The sequence below is a fragment of the Papio anubis genome, chromosome 1, assembly GCF_008728515.1.
Source record: "Papio anubis isolate 15944 chromosome 1, Panubis1.0, whole genome shotgun sequence".
Taxonomy (NCBI): Eukaryota; Metazoa; Chordata; class Mammalia; order Primates; family Cercopithecidae; genus Papio; species Papio anubis.
In genome coordinates, this window is record NC_044976.1 from 60,016,734 (window position 1) to 60,042,972 (window position 26,239).

The following is a 26,239-nucleotide window of genomic DNA, read 5'->3' on the forward strand; positions in this document are numbered from 1 at the left end:
GTTTAAATCCATGAGTTTATAATAATATTAAGGCAAAAAGCAATGAATTGTTCACCTTGTGAGGATAAAAAAGAATCCAATTCACTTCCTTCAGAATTAAAAGAAGGAAGTCTTTACCTTGCCTATTCCATATGAACTGGCTAACCACATGGTACATAAAGAGAAGGATCTCTTTATAAAATTATTTCAGCTCATATGAAAACAAAGTTATAGAAAGACACAATTTTAAAACCTCTAATAAATAAATGAGTCTAGGCCTTGAGCATCACTTGCTACTAAAATCATAAAAAGAGCAAAAATCAGATAGATATTATATGCCTTCTGATGAAAGAACATCACCTATCATATTGCCAGGGGAATTGAAATTTGAGTCCAATCAAGCCTCTCGATCCAGCTGCCAATTCACAGAAAATCAGAGGGTAGAGAAACATATTGAATTGCTCCATGCATATGCAATTTAGAACTGTAAGACGTTGGGAAAGATTTAAGACTTTGGGAAACTCTACAGTACAAATGGGTTGGTATAAATTGTAAGAAAAAAAAAAAAAGTAGGCACAGAGAAGGAGCCTTAGGTTAAAAGTGACTGAAACATATAAACTTTAAAATGGGCATGATTAAATTATAATATTTAATGATGCACACTTAGATGATAAAAGCTTTAAAAATGCAAGGAAGTGATCACTTCATATAACTTAAGATCACTATTACTTTTGAAGGGAAAGAGAGAGCTGTGATTGGGATGTGGCACTTAGAGGCTTCTGGGGTGGCTGGTAAACTTGAATTTCTTGACTTGTTGCTTACAAGGATGTTCACCTTAAAGTAATTCAATAAACTATTAAAAATAAGATTTGAGTCAGGCGTGGTGGCTCACGCCTGTAATTCCAGCACTTTGGGAGGCTGAGGAAGGCGGATCACGAGATCAGGAGATCGAGACAATCCTGGCCAACAAGGTGAAACCTCGTCTCTACTAACAATACAAAAATGAGCTGGGCGTGTTGGCACGTGCCTGTAGTCCCAGCTACTCAGGAGGCTGAGGCAGGAGAATCGCTTGAATCTGGGAGGCAGAGGTTGCAGTGAGCCAAGATTGCACCACTGCACTTCAGTCTGGCGACAGAGCGAGACTCCCTCTCAAAAATAAATGAATAAATAAGATTTGAAAGATGAAAGATGCTGAAGTCATGATTTTTGTCATAGCCCCATTTAAGTCACCACTATGGCCACTGCTAAAAATGTACGGGTTTGTTTTGCTTTGTTTTGGTTTTTAGAGACAGGGTATAACTTTGTTGCCCACACTGGAGTGCAATGGTGTGATGATAGCTCACTGCAGCCTCAAAACTCCAAGCAATCCTCGTACTACAACCCTGGGTCCAAGCAATCCTCGTACTACAACCTTCCAAGTAACTGGGACTACAGGTGTGAGCCACTGTGCCTGGCTTGAGTTTTCGAGAATGACAACGGATTCTCTTAAGTTTAGTTATGTGGCGCGTGTCAATTGCAATTACTTTTCCAAATATGTTCTCTTTACTAGAGTAAATCAACACAGCCTTGGCACCTGGAATGCAATTATTGATCTGATAAATACTTTGTTCTCTATCCCAATGAGCAGAAAATACCAGAAGAGTTCACTTTCATCTGGCAGGAAAGCAGTTCACCTGCACTGTTTTACCTGAGGACCACAGCAACTCTGGCTCTGTAAAAATTTAGCCAACAGGCCATTGATCGCCTCCCAATCCCATGGGACATCATGGCAGTTTAGTACATTAATGGTATCGTATCCCTAAAACGCTGTCAATAAGAAGCAGCTGTAATCCTAGAAGCCTTGATAAAATGCATCAACATGAAAGGGTCTGAAGGAAACCTCACAAAAATCCAAAGCTCTGCCACCTAAGTACAGAGATGCTTAGACGGCATCTTAGGATTTTGGAGCAACTCACACCACAGTTGGATAAGCTGCTGGATCCATTTATAAAATAACACCTAAGGCTGCCAGCTTTGATTAGGTGCCCAAGTACATGACAACTCTCCGGCTGGTACGGGATGCAGTGTATCTAGCAGAATCATGGCACTCAAAGTGTGCACAATGGATGAGGACACTGGACAGATAGCTCTAAGAGAATAATCAGAATACAGGCGCCTGGGGGTTAGAGCAAAGCCAAAAAAATTTATGATCAACTAGATCAGGAACTCAGCCACTCTTCCACAAACACATAGTCTCTTTTTAAGAAACATCTATGTTTTCACTAATAGAGACTAACTGTTTGGCCATGGGACACCAAGGGACCATGCGATCTGAGCTGCCTGTTATTCACTGTGTATGTTCACTGTGTATGTCAAGCCATCAAATTAGGCATGCATAGCAATACTCCAAAATTAGGTGGAAGTGTGGGATGTGAGAGTGTACTAAGGGAGGTGGTAAAGGCAGTAGTGAGCTGCGGGTCACTCACGCTCCCAGTGCACCTATTCCAGTGGGACTGCGGCCTCTTCTTCAGCTCACTCTGAAAGCTTTGTGGGCAATCACTTACAAAGAGTAACTTGAGGAACAAAAAAACAATCTGCAGGACTATACACCAGCTAAAAGTGGACCACAGGAGCATGATGCCCTACTTAAGGGAGACTCTGAAGGACAGTAGAAAAAGGTATTATAGGTCGGGTGCGGTGGCTCATGCCTGTAATCCCAGCACTTTGGGAGGCCGAGGCGGGCGGATCATGAGGTCAGGAGATCGAGACTATCCTGGCGAACACGGTGAAACCCCGTCTCTACTAAAAATACAAAAAAAAAATTAGCCAGGCGTGGTGGCGGGCACCTGTAGTCCCAGTTGCTCAGGAGGCTGAGGCAGGAGAATGGCGTGAACCCGGGAGGCGGAGCTTGCGGTGAGCCGAGATCGCGCCACTGCACTCCAGCCTGGGCGACAGAGCGAGACTCTGTCTCAAAAAAGAAAAAAAAAAAAAAAAAGGAAAAGAAAAGAGAAAGGTATTGTAATTCTTTTAGTAGCAGAACTTCAAGTGGTATATATGTCTGTCCCCTTTGCCTGGAAGGAAACAGATAAGGTACAGATGTACAGCAATTTGTGGCCAGTGCTGAATGGCTTAGCTAGATGGTTAGACTTGGGACAAACAAGGTTGGAGGGTGGTAACAAGAATGAATGGAACAGCGTTTTAATAATGGACCTCATAGAATGGCCCCAGAGTGTAGGAATATTTTTATCCTGCATGGATGTTCATCAAAGGGCACCCACTGCAGAGGAGGTCTCAACAACAGTAGGAAAAGGATGATCTGATCTGTATCAGTCAGCATCTTTCCTACTCATGCCAGAGCTTGTTCATTGTGTTCACAAATAAAGTGTCCATAGCAGTAGAGATGGCTGCTAGTTGTGGGTTCAATAACATAGAAAGATTTCTCCCCTCATCCTGTTGGGTCTGGATATCACTGACGCTGAGTGCCTAGTCTTCCAAGTCAGAGACTTAATTTAGCCCTCTCTGTGATACCATACCCTAGGGAGACCATAGAGCCACCTGGTTTCCTCAGTAAAATAGACATGTGTTCTAGAGGGCCATGCGCAGTGGCTCATGCCTGTAATCCCAGCACTTTGGGAGACCAAGGCGGGGGTGGATCGCTTGAGCTCGGGAGTTTGAGACCAGCCTTAGCAACATGGTGAAACCCCATGTCTACCAAAAATACAAAAATTAGCTGGGCATGGTGGCACACATCTGTGGTCCCAGCTACTCTGGAGGTTGAGATAGGAGGGTCACTTGAGCCCAGGAGGTAGAGGTTGCAGTGAGCCAAGATCGCACCACTGCACTCCAGCCTGGGTGACAGAGTGAAACTCTGTCTCAAAAATAAATAAATAAATCTGTTCTAGGTATGGATTTACCTACAGTAAAGGTATTATCACCAAACTCTACCTTAAGAAGAATTGGATAGTGATGTTTAAGGGAGGAATGAAGAATAGGAAGATCGACCAGGCCTGACAGCTCATGCCTGTAATCCCAGCACTTTGGGAGGCAGAGGTGAGAGGAATGCTGAAGATGAGGAGTTCAAGACCAGCCTAGGCAATGTAGCGAGACCCCCCCAACCCCCATCTCTACAAAAAAATGTAAAAATTAACCAGGTGTGGTGGCGCACCCTGTCATCCTGGCTACTCCGGAAGCTGAGGCAGGAGGATTGCTTGAGCCTGGGAGGTCAGGGCTACAGTGAGCCATTATCATGCCACTGCACTCCAGGCTGGGTGACTGAGCAAGAGATTCTACCTCAAAAATAAATAAATCAATAAGGATAGGAAGATCAAGTACAAAGTACCATTTTAAAAAAAACCCAAAAGCTACTTAAAGTCAGGTTATATCTGCCAGGTGCTACCACGATCCCTGTAACCTCTCTGCTGTCGAACTTCTCATACTTCATGATGATGGAAACTCATGAGAACAGGTGCAGTGTCTCTGTTGCTTGCCATTTTATTTGCTAGTTCTTAGCACTGTTCCAGGGATGTAGGAGAGCTCAATAGATAGGTACTAACTGTTTTCTGAATCTCATACATTTTAATATTTATTTGCTACTACTTAGCACTGTGCCTGGGACATAGGAAAGTTCAACAGATATATGATAAATGCTGAATTTCTTATATATTTTAATATTTATCATAATGCTTTTAAAATATTTTGGTCTATGCAGGTGCTCAACAGACACTTGTTAAGAGAAAAAAAAAAAGATTATAATCAACTATGTCAGGAGTCAGAAAACTACAGCCTGTGGGCCCGCCACCTGTTTTGATACTGCCCACAAGCTACGAACGGTTTTTACATTTTTAAAAGGTTGGAAAAAATCAAAAGAAGAATAATATTTCACAATGCATAAAAGTTATCTGAAATTCAAATTTTAGTGTCCATAAATAAAGTTTTATTGGAAGACAGCCACACTTACTTGTTTACGCGTTATCTAGGGTGATTTTGCACTACAACAGCAGAATTGAGTCGTTATGACAGAGATCATATGGCCTGCAAAGCTGAAAATATTTACTATCTGGTCCTTCAGAGAAAAAGTTTGCTGACCCCTGAGCCAGATCTTCCAAAGTAGAAAACACAACAGTCTTTAAGAAGATGGTTAATATAGTGTTGTCTCCTTCTTTTGCCCAATATCACTCCTTCACCCCAATTTCTACTAAAGAAAATAAACTGGTTTTCTTATATTTCATGGCTCTGAGGTGAGGTTTATTCTGAAACTTGCCAGTACCCATAGGCTCCTCTTGGCCGTGTTTGAAATATTTAGATACACAGTAGCCAAGATAGATAAATACACACAGAGAGATGGAAGGAGAATGACTGAGAACATCAGAGGAAAAGATGGAACACCACACTTGGGTGCACTGAATCCATAAAGGAAATTTTTCTTCTCTCAGTATCAATTCAAAACTATGTAATTAAAACTATCTTTATTATAGTGAGATGTTTATTGTGATTACTGACAGAATTGTCTCAAAACTGATATTTACTGTAGTAGGGTTTGACCTGTATTTGGCGAAGCTATGTTTTAAAATAATACATTGAGATTCACCAAAGAACCATCAACTCTTCCCAAAGATAGAAATTGAAGAGTTTCTTTTCCTGAAATAATTATTTCATTAAATGTTACAAGTTGATATGTTTTAGTTATTTCACTTCTTCAGCAGTCTCTGCAAAATGCATCATTCCATCTCTCTACTATTCATCTGGAGGAAACACGTGCTAGTAACTGACTTCCCTTTATTTTTCTCTACATTCCAGATTCTTTATCGTTTAACTTTATTACAGGCAAGCAGAGCTTGGTCCGTATTAGAGTGACAAAGACTATTTCCTTAATTACTGTACAGAGATAATAGCATTTATTCTGGCAGTTCCCGTGTTATTCAATCAGGTAAGATCCAATACAAAAAAAAAAAAAAAAAGCTGATTTGCCAAAAGGGAGATTAGCACAACTGCCTACAGTCACATTCTATTTTTTGAAGTTTACGGCTTTCAGGGAGCACTTCTTGTTGGAAGTCCTATTTAAAAATTATGGAAGGATTATGATACTAGCGTCCACCTGATAGAGGAAAACAAGGAAGGCAAGTGGGCCATTTTAGAAATCACAACTTTTAAGCTAATTGCAATTTTGAAAGTAAACCTAATGGTACTGCAGAAAACAAGAACAACTTTAATGTAATCCTGGCAGCATTGTGATTTCAAACTGCTAAACCATGCAATGTATTTACTTTTCCTTTGTGTGGGCTTGCATATTTACCTTCACCAAGGATATTTCTCTGTTTCGTGGTTATACATTGCAGCACTCATGATTGATGAATTACTGTCAAGGACAAACTAAGGCTCTTGCTTTTTACCAAAACGACTTTTTATAAAACACAAAACTTTTCCACAGGAGAAATGCAGATTCAGCATTATGCATTTTCGTTAACAGGTTTAACAGGATGGCCTACTACAAATGGTGAATAAAACGAGAGCAAACTTGGGAAAGCAACCGCAAAGGTAAGATTGAATTAAGGGTAAATATATGCAAATTGTCCCAGCCCTAACGCTGTCTTCTGAGGAAAATGCCAGCGCTACTGATTATTTTTTGGAATTTAAAATGGCAGTCACCCAATTGTTTTGCCCTTTACTACGATCACTAGAAGGAAATACTTCTAACCCAACCCAAAATGTCACTTCTAAAGAAAAATTATGTACATATTCCCACAGTAACCAAAAAGCATGGTAATATTTTGTTTTATTTTACTTCTTTATCTTTTCAAGCTGTTAAGAAAATTTCTTTTTTGTTTTTAAAATTTTTAAGATCGATATTGGGTCTCACTATGTTGCCCAGGCTAGTCTACTCCTGGGCTCAAGCAATCCTCCCATCTTAGCCTCCCAAAGTGCTGGGATAACAAGCATGCACTACCACGCCCTACATCCCCAACAACCCTCTTCTAGGGTTCCTTGTAATCGTATCTACAGAATCATCCAGAAATTCTCACTGAGTCCATTTCAACACCTGAAAAGACATGCGAAGTACAGGTTCTTCTCTGTAATGTGATATACATCCTCTTGGTTAAAGTGTTTTAAAGTATCTCAGGAGTTAACTTACAAATCTCATACATAGATACTGTAGTTCAAGCTTGGCCTCAAAAAATAAGAAAGGATACATGAAAGAAAACAAAAAGATCTGATGGAAATAGGGAAAAAAATTATTATTTGTTAATCCTGAGTGGTGGGTACAGAGATATCTGTCATTTTCTGGTTTTCTGTATTGGAATGCTTCATAACTTTAAAATTTGTTTTTCTAAGGCCAAGAAAAGCTAAAGAAGTTACCAGGTGCTCAAATTCTAAATGAAGAAATGAGAAGGAATAGGGAAAATTGCACTGCATTTTTCTTTTTCAGGGGTAGTAAATTGAAGAAAACGCTGAACTGCAGTTGCATTGAAGGGACAATGATCTAGGGGGTCCCTGGGAGCAGTATTCCTATTCCACTGAAGGAGGTGAGCCAAGATACTTATAAGCTCTAGAGAACCTTTAACACAGGAAGCTATTTATCATAACAAGCTTGGTTGATACTGTTCCCATACTGAACCAATTAGGTTCGCCTGTTTCGTCATACTTCATAACTTGGGATGATAGGTTTCCAAGTATGGTACAGTGTAGTAATTGAATTTTGATCAAACACACATGGCCCATAACCCAGTATGTGAAATTTTCAGAACAGTTCACAGCTTTTAAATATCCAGTCAACATGTTGCCAAAAGTACAGGATGTACTTGATGCAAGGGGGAGAGAAAGGGGAGGGCTGAATCTTGGTAGAGTTGTAAAACAAATATTTTTGTTCTTGTTCTCTTCTTATTTTTCAAATAGCAGTGGGGAAAGGCCACGGGATATCATATCAAAACTCAAGTCTTCCCCTTGCTTGTTCCATGTGCATAAACATCCTTAAGTCTCATTTCAGATCAGCATTTTCTTTTGCATGAAACTCTTTTCACGTCACAGGCCTCTTACACACGACCTGCTAGCATTCTCCTTCCAGCGCTATCCAAAAAGTATTTCTTGACAACCTACTATATGTTAGGCATTGGGTCTCTTGGTAAACTCTTTTGAACAAGGAGACATGATCCCTGCCTTCATTTGATCTACTGTGGATGGAGAGAAGGACATAAAATACATAAAAACATCAATAATTTTTTATAATTGCAACCGCTAATAAGTAACGTGAAGGAAAAACAGGGCATCAGGAGTAACAACAATGGGGATGTGATTTATCCAGAAGGGATGAAGTGGAGAGGAGTAGCATGGACTGCATTTCCAAGGAAGTGCCATGTATGTTGAATTCTGAAAGATGAGAAGTGATCCAAGGGAGTGAACACTGAGAGAAAGTATTCCCAAAAGAAGTAGGCAAGTAAGCATATGGATAGGCCTTGAAGTAGGCAAGAGTTTGGCAAGTTCAAGGACCTGAAGTCTAGTATATTCAGTGAGAGAGCCGCTAAAAAGATAGTGGGGGCCAGACCACACAAGGCCATGCAAAGGATTATGCAAAGTGCAATCGCTGAAAGCTGGTAAGCCAGGGAATGACATGATGGGAGGCAGGCAAGACTAGAAGCAGAAAGACTAACTAGAAGGCTTTGGCAATCGTCCAGCTGGGAAGTGATAATGGCTTGGAACACAGCAATAGCAAGGATGGGGAACAGTGGGCAGATCTGGGAGAGATTTTGGAGAAGAACTGACATGATTTGGTGATAACTGGATGTGGGAAGTGAGGGAGAGGGAGGTTCCAAGGACATTTTCAGGTTTCTAGTTTGAAAGACTTAATGAATAAAGTCTAATGAATAACAACTGGTTAGTATAACCCGCAAGACTACACCAAAGCAGTAGGAGAGCCACACAACTTTCACAAGCTCCCGTGTCTGCAGGGCTGCTCTGCTCTCTTTGGATTCTGTAGGAATAGAGGCATTAATCAGGTGCTGGGAATACAGAAATTTTCCACCAACATGCTCATCCAACTTTCCTTTACCATAAGCCAGAAGAATGTCTCTGAGCTACGAACATCAGACTTTAATATAAACTTTAAAATCTTACTCTTAGCTCTGTGGACATGGTTATAGGTGTCTGGCAATTGAACTAGGAGAGCTTGAAAGTAAACAAATTGTCCCTTGGAAATTGATGTAAAAACCAAGCATGTTTCTTTATACATTCAACAGATTTTACTGAGCGTCTTTAGCCTGAGAAGTATGAGGTAAATTAGATGTGTTCCCTGCCTGGGCAAAGAGTATTTTCTATTAGAGGAGAAAGAGGCATACCAAGATGTGCGTAACACAGTTATGCAGTATGTAGTATGCCACGTAGATCTAGCAAGAGAGCGACATTGAACAGATGATGGGGAGGGGGTGGAAATCGGTGCATGGGCATGGCTATGAAAGATTTCAAAGAGGCTGTATTTGAGACAAGCCTTGAAAGACCAACAAGAGTTTACTAAGCAGAGAAGAGGATGGGGGAGAAATCCCCAAGGAAGAAACAGCACAAGCAAAGGCACGAGGGTCCCGAAGAGCATTGGGTATTTGGGGCTAAAGGGTAAAAGAGCAGGGTGTCTGATTCCAGATTAAAATGTCATCCCTCTATTCTGAAATCTGAAAAATACTAGCAGCTTGATTTATCCGCCGTCACTTGTGCCAGGTAGAGAATCCTAATTCATGTAGGCCCAAACCAACAAGAACCTCTTGATGTGACTGCTGCCTGAATATTGCAGTGTCCGTGGGAGCGTTGTGTTTACCTATCCAGATGGGAGAAACTCTTTCCCGAAATTCATAAGCAGTCCCACAACTCCGCCAAGGCTACGGGACCCAGCTTTCTGAGGCGCCTAGAAAGACATGGCAGTGGCCCAAGGTGATGCTGATGTGGGCTGCCGAATGCACACAATAGAATGTCTGTGACATTTCATCTCATTCTGGCAAACTGGTGCAGCTGCCCTTGTACAACAAACGGGAAGGCATAGTGAGTGACCACCACCAAAAACAAACAAACAAAACAAGTGTGTGCGTGCGTGTGATCTTTAAAATGTAATAGCTATTCAGACAGTCCTTAGAGAAGGAATTGGCAGCTTCGGCCTCCAAGACTGTTCCCCCACCTGTCTCCAGGCACTGCAAACACAGCTGTGTAAGAAGGAGACAGTCAACGCTTCCAAGGAAAGAAATAGTGCAGTCTTGGGGGTGGGGTGATGATGACAGAACCTTTCTCACAAACCCACGTGGGACAGGGCCTTGTCTAGCAACCGCAAAAATAATCGAGCAGGACGTGGTCAAGCTCTTTATAAAACTTCATGTTAAGTAAAATCATTCAAGATCCAACTCAATGGCCACCTTAAACCCATGTTTTGAAAGCGTGAGACAGAGCACACGATTCACGCTCAAGGGAGAACGAGGTAGCATGCATTCTGGCAAGACGCGCATTCAGGTTTGCTCCCTGTATCAAGATGAGACGTAAAGACGATTTATGCACTGTCATAGAACTTGTAGTTCCTCACACAAAACACAGAACTTCCTGGGAAGGTGCCTAGAAACTTCTTTATCTGTATTTCCCCAGGCTGCAAAGTGCACACATTTTTAAAGTTCAACTCTTAAAAAAAAAAAAAAAAAAAAAGTCAGCAGAGGCAAGATTTCAACAGACGCCGGTCCAAATGTTAGCAATTCTAGAGTGGTCAGGGGTTTGCCGCTCCCAAAAGTAAGGGGGAAATTAGAAGAAGGAAAGAAGTCGTTTTCGAAGATGAAAACCAAAGCAAGGAGGTATTTTTGGTATCATTTTAATCACAAAATAGCACGAATGCGGTCTGTGCCTGTGCGCTACCCAAACGTCGATTTGAATACCACTGAACGCTAGTTTGAAAATTTCCATTTTTGTAATTTGCTTTCTTTTGTTAAGCCAAGACTTGAGAGAAACCTGGCAGCCGTCTCCAAGTCTGGCACGATTTCACCTCAGACGCACTCGGTTGGTTTGGATGTTGAGGGAGACCGCACAAGAGAGAAGGAAAAGGAGGAAGAGAGCTGGAGAGCAAAGCTACCGCTCGGCGGCCGCCGCAGAGAGCAGGCCCGGGTCCTCTCAGCCAGGGGATCTGGCTCCACCTACAGGAATCAGAAGGCAAACCTAGTAGACGCCTCGGCATCTGCAGGAACCCCGGTGGGGGCTGGGGGGAACTTGGATAATCGCCTAGAGCATATCCTAGCCAATAGGAATGGGGGTCGGTGGAAGTGGTAAAGATTGGGAAGCAGGGATTTCCATGATCAGATCACCCACAGTCATATCAGATTCAGCGATTCTTATTTGGAGGAGAAAAGATATCATGTCACCTCCTACGACCTAGGAATTTTAACTGGTTCCACGTAAACCACATTTGAATGCAAAGGCAGCACCTGGTCCCAGGACAGGCCCAGCACATAGCATGCTCAGGCAATAACATTTGAATGAATGAATGAACTGAATAATCCAATCTATCAAACAACAGAAACCTAATATGATAAAAAGAAACAACCCCCCCTACACACCCCAACACTGAAAGGTATATGTATGAGTTGCCACGCATTTTTGATGGCTGATAATTGCGACAAAAATCCTGCACCACGTAGACTAGTCGTGTTCCACCTCCGATGTGCCAGAGCAGTGACTGAGAACCACCGATTTCATCCCATGCCCTCATTTGCCAACGAACAAACAGAAGCTTGAAGAGGTTAAATGCCTTTTCCTAGGTCAACCAGTTTGTTGGTGACAGAACTGGTTTGGGGCTACATTTTCCTGACCTGTCTGGTGTTTGTTTTCTAAAGGCAGGAGACTCACTTTGCATTGGCCTGCTGGATGCCCTCAGCCAACTGGCTCTCACAGGAGGAAGTTAGCTTCCCCAACCCACCTGTTGGCCTGTCCCTGGGCTTCTGCGCCAGCTTCTGCTCTGGGCCACAGCCTCTGCGCATGCTGCTGTACTCCAAAAATCAAATGCTGCCTGGAGCTAATGCCAATGGTTGCTAAACTTATGAATTCATTTCCTAAAGCCTAAGGGACAGAATATTTGAGCATGTGGGTTAGTAAGCTACAAACAGGCAGGTGCTTTGTTTTGGCAACACAAGTGTCTTATATACAATATCTCCTCCATCTATTTACCCAAAGCACTTAATAAGCAGTTACTGAGTTTCCCAATGATAGTTATAGAAGAAGATGTTATTTACCAATTGAAAAGGAATTTTTGCCATAGGCAGTTAGCACTCAGTTTCCAGATGAAAAGGTGAAGATCCTTCTGGGAAGTGAGATGCTGTGTGCATTATTGTGAGATGAATATGATCCAGGGAAAGATGGGGATTAGCAGATCCAGATTCTTTTTTTTTTTTTTTTTTGAGACGGAATTTCACTCTTGTTGCCCAGGCTGGAGTGCAGTGGCATGTTCTCAGCTCACCACAACCACCGCCTCCCGGATTCAAGCGATTCTCCTGCCTCAGCCTCCACAGTAGCTGGGATTACAGGCACCTGCCACCATGCCCGGCTAATTTTGTATTTTTAGTAGAGACGGGGTTTCTCCATGTTGATCAGGCTGGTCTCAAACTCCCAACCTCAGGTGGTCCACTCACCTCGGCCTCCCAAAGTGCTGGGATTAGAGGTGTGAGCCACTGCACCTGGCCTAGCAGATCCAGATTCTAACCACAGCCTATCTATAAAATGGAACTAATATTGTCTTGACCTCTGAATGGATTAAAAATTAAGCATTATTATTAATCACAATATTAATAATGACACTGAACTATTACTAAGTGCTTACTACATTCCAGGCTCTCAAATGACCACTTTACATGCATTGCCTAACTTATTCTCAGAGCAATCCCATACAGGTGACAATTATTACCCCCATTTTACAGAACAAGAGAATGGAAGCTCAGAAGGGTTAAAATACTCACCTACGGTGACAGTTTACAATGGTAAGGCCAGTGGTGGGAGCCCAACTCCTATCTGACTCAGGACTTCAAAACATTATGTCACACAATAAATGCCTATTAGCTGATTCTATGCCAGTGGCATTCAAATATCAATCTCTAGTTCTGAGCTTTCAAAGGAACTCCGTGCTTCTATTCCCAAATGCTCAAAGAATATCGTTAATTATATATTCCACTGTTGTCTCAAACTTAAAAGGGCCTAAGCCAAACTCTTTCCTTCCTTTCATAAGCATTTACTGAGAACCATTCATGTTCAAACCTCCATGGTTTGTAATCTAGGGCAGTGGTTCTCAACTGGGGTGATTTTGCTCTCCAGAGGACATTTGATAATGTCTGGAGACATTTTTGGTTATCACCACTGGGGCTGTGGAGTGCTACTAGCATCTAGTGAGTAGAGGCCAGGAATGCTGCTGAATGTTCTGCAATGCGCACAGTAACTCACCCCTCAAAAGAATTATTTGGCCCAAAATGTCAATAGCTCTGAGGTTGAGAAATTCTGGTTTAGGAATATAAGGATGAATTAGATAGCTATAATCAATCATCTGATGTAAGAGATACATATAAATTTTAAGCACGAATTTGAGCTAGATATCTGTGTGATGACAAGGGGTCCATCAAGAGCTATGAGGTTTATTATAGGCTGGAGAAGTCTTAGTGGAGGAAGTGGCACTTAAGCCAGGCATTAAAGGAGAGATAAGATCTGGATTCTGGATAAAAAAGAACAAACAGTGTGCAGGGTGTGGGTGTACATGAAGAATGTTGGTTTATTTTAATTGGAGTGGAGGAGGTGTGAAGAGGAGTAGTGGAGAAACGGGCGTAATGTTTTGTTGGGGCCAGACCAATGGGCCTGAATGCACAGAGAACTTCGGACTTCAGGTGTAAGTAATAAGAAGCAATCTAACATTTTCACATGGGGTGTAATATGATCACAATGTTCTAGGGAGATGAATCTAGCAGCTGAATAAAAAATGGATTGCAGAGAGTAAGGAGCTGGAGACAAGAAGACATGTTATAACACTATTGCTACAGATTTTGCTATTTTAAAATAAACCACTTAGCTATTTTTGTTATTATTGGTACCAAACAATAATTGAGTGATTATTGTGATTTAGGACCTAAGCTAAACACAATATATATATAATCTTACTTAATGTTCCTCACTTTCATAAGGATTTCCCCATTATATAGATAAGGGAACAGGGTCTTAGACTGGATAAGAAAGTGGCAGAGTCAGTTTGGAGTCCAGCTCTGACTACCAAAGCCTTTGCTCCTTACTGCTTTGTGTGCTGGGCATATGGTCTGGATTCTTAACCTCTTGATCAGACCAGACTGTTCTCATTTATAAGGTGGGCAATAAAACCAAACAGCTCAGACCCCTACTGGGAATGGGACAGTCTAGGACACAAAGCCTCAGGAAATCTGCTCCTCCTCGGAGGCTGGAGCTAACTGTAGGGATAAAAGGAGTGTTTCTCTGGGCTTTGGGGGGTGTGGGGAGCATACGCATATGTCCTATTACAAATACACCTACATAATAGCTTCCTTAAGTCTATTTTAAGTCTGTTCCTCCCAAGGAGATGGAAAGTAACAATGAAAATGGGCACAATCTGGGACATCTGAATAAAAAATCAGATTTCTCATGTCAGGCCTCTCCTGCCTTGATGAGGTTGCAAGCAGGGGATATGAAGTGGGGAATAGAAGGGCTGTGACTCCGAAATTCCTTGTTGACTTGGCTCCTGATCAGATTGCTAACTAGGTTCAGGTGTGAGCTCCAGCTTTATTTCAGAGACCGTTGGCCACAGGTGAGGAAGGAGAGGAAAGGCGTCAAATGTAGCTGTAGTCAGAGTGGGTGGCAGCACTGGAATTGAAGGGTGTGCCGACAAAGGCATGGCCATACGTGCCTGCTGGCACCAAGTGGCAGTGACAGGCCTCTAGTGGGCCTGAGACTAGGGTGTGTTTGGTGACCCAGGACTCCAGCTTTTGTTGTGGAAGAAGATTCATTACAAGGAAGAAGAGAAGGAAAGGACCAAAACAGTGGCCACCACTGAGCACCCAACGACCAGTAGATGAATTACATATGAGAACCTCTTTGAATTCTTCCAGAACTGTCAGCTAGAAAAAGATGGTGGACATACTCACAGAGCAGGCAGGGCAGAGCCAGAGAGACACTGTTTGATGGCCGTCTCCGCTGTTCTACCTGACTTCTTCCAATGCAGGATAATCTTGAAACTATTTTGGAAAGTTTGTGATCTATAATTTAAAGATCAAGCACTGCAGAATTTCAAGATTCCAATTATTCTTTCTAAAATCCCACAAATTTAAGAAACATAAGTTCTTGCCACACCTCTTAGATTTTGACATTCTAATAAATGTACTTTAAAAAATAAATCAGGATACAGACTCCCTCTCTAGCCTTGATTTCCTCAAGGTCAATGATTAAATCTGCAGCACTGGGCTCAGGCGGCTCTCAAGAAGTTTCTGCCAGGTTTAACAGGGTGCAACGTTTGCCCAAACCATCAAGAATATTCACTACATGAATTAATATAATTTTAATCCAACTTTTACTTTCACCTAGTAATAAAAAATAACCTTATGCATCAATATGCCTATTTTCACACAGCCTTTGTCCACAGTCTGTAAGTTGTCCTAATACTAAGACCAAATGCCAATAAGCAAATGTTTTTCCCTTGAGAAAATCTGGAAGAGGGAATCACACTAAAACACACTACTCAGAAGGATCTGTTCCACTGGTTTTGTTGGTGTAAGTGGCATAATTAGGCCTCTTCAAACCAAACAGTGTCCTGAGAAAGAGTGAAAACCAGAAATCCAGGTTCTCATTGATATGGCCTTTTCTCCATTCTGTTACCCTTCATGAGCTATTCTTTATGGAAATGAAGCTTGAGACTAAAAGCACTGCTATCAAGACATGAGGGTCTTCAGACAACTGGAAACATTCCTGGTCAATTCACACACCCCACACCTCAAACCCTCTTGCTTGAATCCAACCTGGTAGATAATATATTACCCAACATTGAAGTATCAGGTTGGCTTTGAATCCCTATTGAATGTCTACTATGCAGTCAGTGAGCACTTTCAAGTTGTAGAGATTAAGAAGAAAGGCCCTAACATTTGGCTTATAAGCTAGTTGAAGAAAACACAGTGGATGCGGAACAGCGGAAGACAATATTCCTTCCTCAAACACTACTGAGTGCCTACTTTGAGCTAGGCCCTGTGCTAGACAATAGGGGTGCCAAAAGTAAATTGATTCCATTTTGTTCAATTCAACTCATTATTCATTCGGCATTTATTGATTGAATGCTTTTGTACTAGACCACTGCTTTTCAAACCTTAACGCATATGTGAATCACCTGTGGGTTCTGATTCAGTAGGTCTGGGATAGAGCGTGGGAGCCTGCATTGCTAGCAAACTCATAGGGCGTGCGGATGCTGCTGGCCTGTGAACCACACTTTGAGTAGTAAAGGACTGTACAATATCCTAGTCCTCGGCTATACAGAAGCAAATAAAATAGCCATGACCCCTGCCCTACTGAAGCTGATATGCTAACAAGGAATGTAAATATCAAACAAGGAAGTAGAGTCAGCGCTGTATTTCCGCAGTTTCCACATTCATGTATTTAACCAGTCACAAATTGAAAACAGCCAGAAAAAACAACAACAAAAAATAACACTGCAACAATAAAGAATAATATAAATTTAAAATATAATATAACAACTTATTTACATATTATTTCCATTACATTAGGTATTATGAGTAATGTAGAAATGATTTAAAGTATACAGGTGCCCTCTGTTAATGACATTCTGGCAAAAAAAAAATATTTTTTAAAGGTAAAAATGTAAAATTAGATACAAGAGTAAAAAATTTTTTAATAAAATAAAAATAAAGTATGCAGGAGGATGTGCATAGGTGATAGGCAAATACTATGCCATTTTATGTAAGGGGCTTGAGTATCAGAAGATTTTTTTTTATCCGAGGGGGTCCTGGAACGAATCCCCTGAGGATACCGAGGGAGGACGTTTCAATAAAATACAATGTTAGAGGAAGTCCAAAGTTATGTTGGGAGCATCATGTGAGGGCATCTAACTTCATCTACAGATCAAAAAAACTTTCCTGAGGAAGTGATGTTTAGATTGACAAGAATTTACAAATAGTAAAGGAAGGAAGAGTATTTCAGACAGAGGGAGCAGCATGTTTGAAGGCATGGAGGTGAGATAAAATTTAGATATTCAACAAATATTTACTGAGTTTTCCCATTGCCAGGCTCTGTACTGGGTGGAAGACCCTGGCACAGGGGAGACTACATCAGGGGACAGAGATACAGGAACAGATGACTTCAAAATAATGTGGCAGGAGCTCTAACAGTGGTCAGCACCGGGCACCAGAGGAGTACTGAAGAGATTGCCTAACCCATCCCAGAATGGATGGTATTGGAGCTGAGCCTTGACAGACAAGTGAGAATAAAGAAGGAGAAGAAGACGTGGCAAGGTGGGAGACCTGGTCCTTGCCTCCATGGACATAGTCTAGCAGGGAAGTTGGCAAGCTGACTGTATAATACTAATTATAGTGCAGTACAATAAGTGTCTGAGAACAGTGCCTAGCACATTGTAGGCACTTATTAAATATCTGTTGAATAAATGAAGGTATAAATGCTGTATAATACTTATAGTGCAGTACGATAAGTGTCTGGGAACAGTGCCTGGCACATAGTAGGCACTCATTAAATATGTGTTGAATAAATGAAAATATAAATGCTGTATGATACTGATTATCATAGAGTACAATACGTGTCTGAGAACAGTGTCTGGCACATAGTAGGCATTCATTCAACATGTGTTGAATGAATGAATTTATAAATGTTGTGCTAGTGGTAGACACAATCTTGTAGTCCTTGAAACAATTGGGTACTAAATTAAGAGTTACCAACTCCAAGTGCCCACGGAGCTCAGAGCACAAAGAGCTCCAAAAGGGTGAAACATGAACCAGATTTGAAGGAAGGATCACCTCTGTGGGATGAAGGTCAGTAGACATTCATCCTGAAAAGGAAAAACTACCAGTAACACCACTAGAAGTAAAGGGTGAAGAAAACAGGAAACGAACACAAAGCAGGATTTCTTACGGGTCCATGGTACTTCTGGGGCATCTATGAAACCCCAGAGATTATAAGCAAAATCCTAGGTATGTATGAGCAAGGCTATTTTACTGGGGGAAAAGACTAGAACTTTCATGAAATAGTCAAAGGAATCCAATAAGCTGAGTAGGTCAAGACTGTCTCGGGGAGAACAGGTAACCTACTTCAGATAGCCTGTGAATCACTTCACTCATGACAAATAATTATGCCAATGGACTCCCAACACAGAAAACCTTGGGTCTGAGTGAGCAGCAGTGGTTTCAGCCCTGCCTTTAAGTGGCATTTTTAGTATTTCCTTGCTGCTGCCTATCAATCCAGACCTATCCACGTTGTCAGGGTATCCTTAGCAGCCGATGGAGATGCCTCTTTCCAAAGGCAATTTACGTGCACCAAAGTCCTTCCTCCTAATGATTTTCCAGTAGGGACAATGCCCTCTTGTTAGAATGTCCATTGTTTACATTTATCTGATCTTTTCTCACAATTTCCATTGAGTAGCAGTTGCTACAACCACCTGAGCATCGAATGGGCAATTAATTGGAACAGATTTACTAAATGTACTGGAGAAGGAAGCTGTATGTTTATGGACTACAGTCCTTTCATGGTCATGCATAATGGACCACGCACTTTTCCACCCAGCTGCTTATGCTACCACAGTGAATACAAAATGTACATACCTGGAAAAAAACAGTTTCTGAAACATTACTAATAAATGTAGTGAATTTGTCTGTTAGGATAAGCTATGGTATCTCCATGGCTTAACTTTGCACCAGTCTATTCTTGGTTGAAAGTATCTACAGTGTCTCCCCTTATTGTCTTCTTTCTAAAATATAATTTTATATTTTAATAGAAATGGCCCTTTTTCAACCAAGAATCAGGGCATTGTGAAAGAGCAATGTGCATTCCCCCTGTTTGAAAGCACAGGGACTGCTTAAAGTTTTTAGAATACAAAATAACTTTAGAGTGGAAACCTTAGCAACCAGATTGTACTAGTAAGAGTGTAATGTTCAAAAGGAGAACAATGGTCCCAATCCCCTCAGGGTTAGGTACACCACATAAGAAATATTTGTATCCAGTACTTGATGCCACATCCTACAAGGGATAACGATAGGCCCATGAGGCTGGTAGGTGCTCTCAAAGTGAAGGCAAATGGCAATAGCAAACATTCCATAGAGTTCTTGCTAAGTGCCAAGCACTATACATTTAATCTTCACAACCACTCAATAAGAAACTATTAGGGGCTAAGCACGGTGGCTCACGCCTATAATCCCAGCACTTTGGGAGGCTGAGGTGGGCAGATCATGAGGTCAGGAGTTTGAGACCAGCCTCAGCAACATGGTGAAATGCCATCTCTACTAAAGATACAAAAAATTAGCTGGGTGTGGTGGTGTGTGCCTGTAATCCCAGCTACTTGGGAGGCTGGGAGAGGAGAATCACTTGAACCTGGGAGGTGGAAGTTGCAGTGAGCCAAGATCACGCCACTGCACTCCAGCCTGGGTGAGAGAGCGAGACTCCGTCTCAAAAAAAAAAAAAAAAAAGGAAGAAACTATTAGGTTGGTGCAAAAGTAATCGCAGTTTTGCCATTGAAATTAATGGCAAAAACCGTGATTACTTTTGCACCAAGCTAATACTATTATTATCCCCATTTTACAAATAAAGAAACTCAGGGTCATACACATAGTAAGTGAAGGAACTCGCAGTGTCACTCAGTTCTGTCTGATTTCCATGGACCCTCAGTGTAAGCGGTTGTTATATTTTTAATTAATCTTGCTAGAGATGATTGGTAAGTATGACACTGAAATCATTGCAACTGTGTTGTGTGTGCATTAGTCTTGTCTCACCAATCAGAATAAACACACTGTGAAGGCAGTGACCACATTAATTACACACATGTTTACTTCCCAGGCCAAGCACAGAGCTGGACATAAGGAGGTCTTTCTTACATCTTTTGCTGAATAAAATAACTCATTTTGAAACGCTTCAAAAATCAGTTTACCCATGAGATTATTGAGGGTGTTGGTGGAAAGGACACTCTGGGGATATGAATTGTTAGGGACATTTTAGAGGACACTGGTCATAATTATCAAAGTGTAAAATGTGTAAACCCCTTGACCCACAGTTATGTTTCTAGGAGTCTACTCAATCTATTCTATAGAAATGCTGATATATATATGCAAAAATAGATAGATAGAATAATATATAAAGATACATACATATATATGCAAAGGTATATATATAAAGATATATATACACCTAAATACATATATATTCATATATTTCTGTTTTATTACAGTTCTGTTTATTTTAGCAAAATAAAGAAGAAACAACTTAAATGCCCATCAGCAGGGGAATTGTTAAAAATTAGACTACAACCATACCTTACAATACAATATAGCCATTAAAATATTGGAGTAGATGTATTAAGTTAATCATATGAAACTGCCAATGTTTTACTGCTATTGACATAAATAACAATTTCATATGCTTTAACGTAATATATGTACAGATGTGAAAAGACTTCTAAGAATATTGGTAGTTGTGGCTCACACCTGTAATCCCAACACTTTGGAAGGCCGAGGCGGGCAGATCACGAGGTCAGGAGATGGAGACTGTCCTGGCTAACATGGTGAAATCCCGTCTCCACTAAAAACACACACACAAAAAAAATTAGCCGGGCATGGTGGTGGGCACCTGTAGTACGAGTTACTTGGGAGGCTGAGGCAGGAGAATGGCGTGAACCCAGGAGACGGCACTTACAGTGAGCCGAGATCGCGCCACTGCACTCCAGCCTGGGCAACAGAGCAAGACTCCGTCTCAAAAAAAAAAAAAAAAGAATATTGGTATTTGAAAAAAGCAAGTTGCAGAACAGTACCTGTAGTATGGCATATTTATGTTTAAGACATAAGACAAACATATAGAGAATAAATAAGAAAGGTACTCATCAAAAAATTAAGATGGTTATTTCCGAGCATGGCAGTTTTCATACTTTACTCTATAAAGTTCTGCACTGTTTCAATCTTTTGCTGACGAAAATTTCTTATAATTCCTTGGCTGGGCACAGTGGCTCACGCCTGTAATTCCAGCACTTTGGGATGCCAAGGCGGACGGACCACGAGGTCAGGAGATCGAGACCATCCTGGCTCACATGGTGAAACCGTGTCTCTACCAAAAATACAAAAATTAGCTGGGCGTGGTGGCACGTGCCTGTAGTCCCAGCTACTCGGGAGACTGAGGTAGGAGAATCACTTGAACCAGGGAGTCGGAGGTTGCAGTGAACTGAGATGGCGCCACTGCACTCCAGCCCGGTGACAGAGCGAGATTCAAAAAGAAAGAAAAAAAATTATAATTTCTTTTAAAAATTTGTTTAATACAACTGATTCCAAAGTATTTACATATTTTGTAAACATTATTTTTCTGATCTACAAGCTCCAAACTCTCAGAAACTCACCATGTTTCTTCACTGGGCCAGACAAGGAGAGTGATAAAAAATTAACCTTAATTATTCAAAGAAATCCAGATGGTGAGAAAAGAGTAAAAAGCAGAACTTCAACTTGGTCAAGACGATTGCCTGAAAATTTCCTGCTTACTTTTCCTGTTTAAAGCTGGATTTTCAGATGAATGTGAGGTGATCTGCTTCTCTGTGATTCAGAACTTCATAGAACTTGGCAGGCAAAGAATTACAAAGAAAGGAAGAAAACGCAAGGGGGAAGTGAGGTAGTGAAAGAAGATAGGCAGAACTTGAGCAAGCTTTATAAAGTAACAGAACACACCCCACACCCTTTGGAACAAAGGAACAAAGCTGATGGGACACAGCAGATGTTCTCCTTCCCAAACCATGAAAGCAGAACATTCTACAACTCCTCCTCACTCCAAGGAGTGGCCAATGCTCCTTACTGGAATATCTGTACAACAAAGGTTTTTCTTGTCATTACTGTTTCCTTAGAGGATGGATAAAAAAGAAAAAACACCATTACCAGAAACTGTCAAGTATGGTTTAACTGTATTGTCATTTTATCTTGATTCTTCTTTCTTCTAACAAAGTTCACTGAGGTGTAGTTTACATACAATAACACGAACTCATTTTAAGTGTACACATCCATGGGTTTTTGACAAAGCAATACACCCATGTAACCACCACCATAATCAAGATATAAAACATTTCCATCATCCAAAAAGATTCCTTTGTGTCAACATGCTTTGCTCACAGTGAAATTGAAAAAACAATTAAAATTAAACAAAAACGGCCAGGTATGGTGGCTACGCCTGTAATATCAGCACTTTGGGAGGCCCAGGCAGGTGGATCACTTGAGGTCAGGAGTTTGAGATCAGCCTGGCCAACGTGGAGAACCCTCGTCTCTACTAAGAATACAAAAATCAGCTGGGTGTGGTGGTGCACATCTGTAATCTCAGCTACTTGGGAGGTTGAGGCACAAGAATAGCTTGAACCCAGGAGGCAGGGGTTGCAGTGAGCCAAGATTGCACCACTGCACTCCAGCCTGGGTGACAGAGCGAGACACCATCACAAAACAAAACCATTCCTTTGTGCTTGTCTATCCCCACTCACAACCCTAGCCGCTGGCAACCACTGGTCGGTTGTCTGTCACTCTAGATTAAATTTTTCTTAACATTGCATATAAGTAGAATCATATGGTATGAACTCTTCCGTGTGTGACTTCTTTCACTCAGCATAATGTCGTCGAGATTCACACATGTTGCTGTGTGCTTTGATAGTTCATTCCTTTTTCTTGTTGAGTAGTCTATTGTGTGGCTAGGCCAGGAGCACAGTTTATCCATTCACCAAAGTAAAACTTTGGTTGCTTCTAATCTTTGACTATTATGAGTAAAGCTGCTATTAGCATTCGTTTGACTCTTACTTTTGAAGTGAAATTCAAACCTAGCCCTTTTGGTGGGGCATGGAGATGGGAGATAAAACTAGCATTTTAAAGTCACCTACTAAGAGCTAAGATAAAAGACAAGGAAAGAGGGGAGCATTCTTTCCATCTCTAAAGAAAGCACAATAAGGATTGCCCTGGCCGGGCACAGTGGCTCAGGCCTGTAATCCTAGCACCTTCGGAGGCCGAGGTGGGCGGATCACCTGAGGTCAGAAGTTCGAGACCAGCCTGATCAACATGGTGAAACCCCGTTTCTAGTAAAAATACAAAAATTAGCCAGGTGTGGTAGCGCGCGCCTGTAATCCCAGCTATTCAGGAGGCTGAGGCAGGAGAATTGCTTGAACCCAGGAGGCGGAGGTTGCAGTGAGCCGAGATCCGCGCCATTGCACTCCAGGCTGGGCTACAAGATGGAGACTCTGTCTCAAAAAAAAAAAAAAAAAGAAAAGAAAAGAAAAACAAAAGGATTCTAAAAATTGAGCAAGGAGCTGGAGTCTCCGAAAATGACTAAAGCCCGAAATATTAAATATTTCTGCTCATAGTTGAAGACAAAACCTTATCCAGCCTTAGCGGCTCCTTCCCCCTTTATCAGGGACTTAGTTCATGATCAGGAGGCTCACAGAGTACTAGAAGGGAGGGTCCGAGTCCAGCCGGGAGGACTGCGGCATGGAGGGCGGCCTAGGACGTGCTGTGTTTGTGCTGACCCTGGCCTCCTGGCCTCGCTGCTGTCGCCGAGCTCCGTACTAGTCCTAAACACCCGCAACGACGATGCGCTGTGGCAGCTGGAGGCCGAGCTGGGCGCCAGGCGGTCTGGCTTGCACGTGGTGCGGGTGCGCGCAGACCTGGGCGCCGAGGCTGGCTTGCAGTCCGCTGCTTGGTGCCCTGCGTCAGCTCCCCAGGGCCGCGGGGCTGCAGCGACTGCTGTTCATCAACAACGCGGGCTCTCCTGGGGATGTGTCCAAAGGCTTCGTGGACCTGGGTGACTCCACTCAAGTGAACAAAGACTGGGCGCTGAACTTGACCTCCATGCTCTCTCTGCCGGACTTTCAGCATCCTGAAGGCCTTCCCAACCAGTCTTGGCCTCAACAGAACTGTGGTTAACATGTCAACCCTCTGTGCCCTGCAGCCCTTCAAAGACTGGGCGCTGTACTGTGCGGGAAAGGCTGCTGGTAACATACTGTTCCAGGTCCTGGCGTCGGATGAACCTAAAGTGAGGGTGCCGAACTAGGCCCCAGGTGCTCCCGACACAGACGTGCCCCAGCAGTTAGCCCGGTAGACCTCCATGGACCCAGACATGCGAAAAGGCTGCAGGAGCTGAAGGCAAAGGGAGAGCTGGTGGATTGCAGGGTGTCAGCCCAAAAACGGCTGAGCTTGCTGCAAAAGGAGGTGTTCAAGTCTGGAGACCACGTGGATTTCTACGATAAATAAACCCATGTGTTTGGCTTCCTGAACCTTTCTGCTCCCACTTTCAGACACACCCCAGAGCCCCGTGGCTCCCCACACCCTCCCATGGTGGCAGTCCTGCCTTACACAGATAAACACTCATGTCTACGGTCCTACCCTCACACATCGCCTGCTGTGATGAGCTTCCAGGTCGCTGGCCTTACTAGTTATCGGGAGTCTGGACTTGGCACCCTGGATTATGAGGAGGCTTAGGAGAGAGGTTATGGGTGTCCCTGTCTCTATGCACAGGAATAGAATTTAAGGGATAGGAAGAGCAGGAAAAGAAGCTGAAACACACCAGAGAGGAGGTTGTGTCTCCTGCTCATAGCTAGTCCATGGGGAGAGGGAAGAGTGACCTGAGTCAAATAGGAGGACACATGCAGATTCGCAGATGGCCTGGCGGGGAGAAAGAGCAGAAGGTACAAGTCCCCGCCCACACAGATGTCCCTCGCTGAAGGGAGCAGCACCTTCTGTTGAACTTTGTGTCCTCACTCTGATGTCTCCTTCCTCCAGAATCCACCACCCCTCCCCCAGGCTGGGAGAAGGGGCCCTTGGGTGTCTGTGTACATGGCCAAGGCAGATACGAAGAAGAAGGGAGAGTGTTACCTAACCTTTTCAGTTAAGGCAACATTGCTACCTTTCATGGAGTGAGTGACTGAAGTCAAGAAGGAAGCCCTGCTTGGGATTAGAGAAACTGAAAAGAAATACGATGACTCATTAAAACAGTTTGAAAACCATAGAAAGGTCAATAATTTAACGCAAATATTAATTAAATGCCTAGAAAAAGAAAAGGGAGGCAAAAGTGAATGAAGAACATCTACTGCCCTTCATGTGTGTCAACCCCTGAGCTACAAGTTTTACCTGTATGAATTGAATTGATTTTCATAACCCTATAAGGCAAGTACTATTTTTATCCCCTTTTTACGTATGAAGAAATCGTGACACGGAGAAGTTTAATAACCTGCCCAAGGTACACACAGTAGAGCAGTCAGATTCCAGTTCACTAACTACTGCTCTGTCCTCTTCCTTGGCACTACATACCAGTGACTGCTGGGGCAACAAAAATGTAGAAAACATGGTCCCAGTCTTTAGAGGACTCATGGGGAAACACCAGACAATATTGTGACTTTGGGAAAGTGGCCTAATATTTCTAAATAAAATGGAAATTAATAATCCCTTTAATGTCCTCCTTACAAGGCTCATTTATTTATCCCATAAGTTCTTACTAAATATCTCTTATGTGTCAGGCACAGTACTGAAAGTTCCTCATGGAGCATATATTCTAGAAAGAAGGCAAGGCAATATTCATGTAAAAAATAGCCACCGGGCATGGTGGCTCACGCCTGTAATCCCAGCACTTTGGGAGGCTGAGGTGGGTGGAGTTCCAGACCAGCCTGACCAACATGGTGAAACCCCATCTCTACTAAAAATACAAAATACAAAAATACAAAATACAAAACACAAAAATACAAAAAATTAGCCGGGTGTGGTGGTGCATGCCTGTAATCCCAGCTACTTGGGAGGCTGAGAAGGAGAATGGCTTGAACCCGGGAGGCGGAGGTTGCAGTGAGCTGAGATCATGCCGTTGCACTCCAACCTGGAGAAGAGCAAAATGCTGTCTCAAAAAAAAAAAAAAAAAAAAGCAGGGCACAGTGGCTCACACCTGTAATTCCAGCACTTTGGGAGGCCAAGGCAGGCAGATAGCCTGAGGCCAGAAGTTCGAGACCAGCCTGGCCAACATGGAGAAACACTGTCTCTACTAAAAATAAAAAAATTAAAAAATAAATTAGCCAAGTGTGGTGGCAGGAGCCTGTAAT

General features: G+C 42.3%; 1 long non-coding RNA gene and 1 pseudogene across 2 annotated transcripts; both read left to right on the forward strand.

Annotated features, from left to right (window-relative positions):
• Nucleotides 1-4,189: 4,189 nt before the first annotated feature.
• Nucleotides 4,190-19,426, forward strand: LOC103885645. Its single transcript, XR_002523783.2, has 4 exons — nucleotides 4,190-5,884; nucleotides 6,425-6,492; nucleotides 7,382-7,478; nucleotides 17,226-19,426. It is a non-coding gene; the product is annotated as an uncharacterized LOC103885645 (long non-coding RNA).
• Nucleotides 19,427-19,866: 440 nt separating this feature from the next.
• LOC101025900 lies at nucleotides 19,867-25,012 on the forward strand (annotated as a pseudogene). Its single transcript, XR_002521214.2, has 3 exons — nucleotides 19,867-19,873; nucleotides 21,693-21,799; nucleotides 23,522-25,012. The product of XR_002521214.2 is annotated as a sepiapterin reductase pseudogene (transcript).
• The last annotated feature ends 1,227 nt before the right edge of the window (nucleotides 25,013-26,239 follow it).